Source organism: Vespa velutina, chromosome 12, assembly GCF_912470025.1.
Source record: "Vespa velutina chromosome 12, iVesVel2.1, whole genome shotgun sequence".
NCBI classification, from domain to species: domain Eukaryota; kingdom Metazoa; phylum Arthropoda; class Insecta; order Hymenoptera; family Vespidae; genus Vespa; species Vespa velutina.
The window spans coordinates 1,324,165-1,326,664 of record NC_062199.1 but is presented as its reverse complement, the minus strand read 5'-3'; the positions used below and the strand labels follow the sequence as shown (position 1 = coordinate 1,326,664).

The following is a 2,500-nucleotide window of genomic DNA, read 5'->3' as shown; positions in this document are numbered from 1 at the left end:
TCATTTTATTTCACTTTATTTTGTTTTGTTTTATTTATTTTTTTCTTTTTCTTTTTCTTTCTTTCTTTTTTTCCTTTTTTTTTTTTTTCTCCTATTCCTCTCTTTTCCTTCGTCGTAAATCATTATCGCGCGTTATCACGAAGGATGAATGAATAAAATATGTTCGTGTATTGTAGCTTTGTGACGCTTAAAGTTCGCTTTCTGATGGAATCCCTTGTCACAGATGGTGCAAATGTATTTGGGTTCTTTCCCACACTCGTCTTCAAGATGACGTTTCAGGCTTCCCTTGTTTTTATACGATCTGTGACACTGATGACATGGAAATGGCTTCAGGACGAAATCACCACGGGATGAGAATCTTGCCGTTGAACTTCCTGCAAGTTAGATCATGAAAAGTATATTGGTTTAGTGGAATCATTTCTTCGACGATGACGATGATATTATTTTTTCTTTTTCTATTTTTTTTTTTTTTACTTTTCTATTTTTTTTCTTTATTTTATTTATTTTTTTTATTTTTTTTTTTTTTTTTTTTTTTTGTTCTCTCGTAAAGCATGTCTCCTCGGCCGTTGTGCTTTTTACGTTATTTTATTTATCTTTTTTGTAATTTTTCTTTCCATCGAATAAAAAGATTAAATATACAAAAATAAGAAAAATACAAGAGGAAATGGAAAAAGAAGAAGAAGAAGAAGAAGAAAAAGAAGAAGAAGAAAAAGAAGAAGAAGAAGAAGAAGAAGAAGAAGAAGAAAAAGATGGAACAAAAAAAATCGAATATAATTAATAAATACAAGAAGAATGTAACAAACAAGAGAGAATAAAAGAATTAGTAATTTAAAATTATAATCATGATTGGAATGTATCGATCTGATGGATCGATTTAATTACAGGTTATAAAGAGAGAGAGAGAGAGAGAGAAAGAGAGAGAGAGAGAGAGAGAGAGAGAGAGAAAGAGAGAGAGATAAAGAAAGAAAGAAAGAAAGAAAGAGAGAGAGAGAGAGAGAGAGAGAGAGTAAAAGATTTACGAGAAAGCGAAAAATTGTATACATTGGCAAAGAAGAATAAAAAAGTTTTCTTTTTATCATAGGATGGATCGATAGATCATTTGTACGTTGTCGCAAAACAAAACAAACAAAAAGGAAAATTAATCTAAGAAAATGGAAAAACAAAATGGATAATTTTCTTCGAGCGATGAGGATGATCTTCGTTTGACGAAGTTTGTCTTCTGGTTGTGTCTGAATTAGCATAACTTTGAAAATGAGAAGCAACAGGTTTAGAATACATAATACAGTGATATACATAGGAAAAAATAATAACAATTTATCAACGAGCTTTCTTCCACCACAGTCACTATATTTTTTTCTTTCTTTAATTTTATCATTATTATTATTATTATTATTATTATCATTATCATTATCATCATTATTATTATTAATATTATTATTATTATTATTATTATTATTAATATTATTATTTCTTTTTCGTAATATCCCTTATCTTTTTTATTTCGTTTTATTTTATTTTATTTAATATTATTTATTAATAGTTTTTTCTTTAATCCCCGATCAATCTTATTGAAGCTTATTTTGTTCATTTTTTTTCTTTTTCTTTCTTTCTTTTTTATATTATTTATTTTCATTCATTTTTATATATGCAAAGAGATTGTTACGTTGATTGTTAGATTACTACAGCAAAGACTTGTTATCTTTCGCATAAGACACGGAAAATATGCATACATTGCGAATCCATTCCGCAGCACTCGGTCGTTGTAGAGAAGAGAGAGATAGAGAGAGAGGGAGAGAGAGAGTGAGAGACAAAGAAAGAGAAAGAATGAGAAAGAGAGAATGTGTGTGTGTATGTGTGTGAGTGTGTATTTGTGTATGGGTCCTTTGTCTGTTCATGTTTCTTCTGTTCACAGCGTTGAATTTTTATTGGAACTTTTGAAATTTCATCGGTTAAGTTCTTCACGGTCGATTTCTCTTCTCGCACTTCCGTTTTCTGTGAAAAAAGAAAAGAAAAAGAAAAATAAAATAACAAAAATATAAACAAGCAAAGTAAATTTTTTTCCACGGGAAGAAATTAAGCGGTAAGAAAAAAGAGGGGAAAAGAGAGAGAGAGAGAGAGAGAGAGAGAGAGAGAGAGAGAGAGAGAGAGAGAGAGAGAGAGAGAGAGAGAGAGAGAAAATAAAAGTACATTGGGTGAGACAATGATTTAAATATAATTCACTTTTCTTTTTTTTTTTTTTCTTTTTGAATTTCTCTTTTTTCAAATTGAAATTATTTTCTCTTTTTTTTTTTTTTTTTTTCTTTTTTTTTCTTCTAAAATTCGCACATCCGCTTTGTAAAAAAAATGTATGTGCGTATATGCATATGTATTTATATGTGCGTGTATATGTGCTTTAGGGTTCATCGAATTAGTATCTCAATTATATAATAATCTTACCTGTATGTGTAATGAATTTTTTTATTTTTTTTTTATTCATTCGCAGTCATAGAAGACAATCGAC

General features: G+C 28.8%; 1 protein-coding gene and 1 long non-coding RNA gene across 4 annotated transcripts in view; both read right to left on the bottom strand.

Moving 5' to 3' along the window:
* LOC124953495 (longitudinals lacking protein-like) overlaps window positions 1–2,500 on the bottom strand; it is a 237,120-nt gene that overhangs the window by 32,261 nt on the left and 202,359 nt on the right. The gene's annotated exons all lie outside the window — the stretch shown is intronic.
* Window positions 1,548–2,500, bottom strand: part of LOC124953501 — a 1,338-nt gene continuing 385 nt past the window's right edge. The window contains exons 1-2 of the long non-coding RNA XR_007102242.1: window positions 2,437–2,500; window positions 1,548–1,992 (exon numbers count right to left, since the gene is read on the bottom strand). The exon at window positions 2,437–2,500 is cut by the window's right edge and continues 385 nt beyond it. This is a non-coding gene — a long non-coding RNA (uncharacterized LOC124953501). The remainder of the gene's footprint in view (window positions 1,993–2,436) is intronic.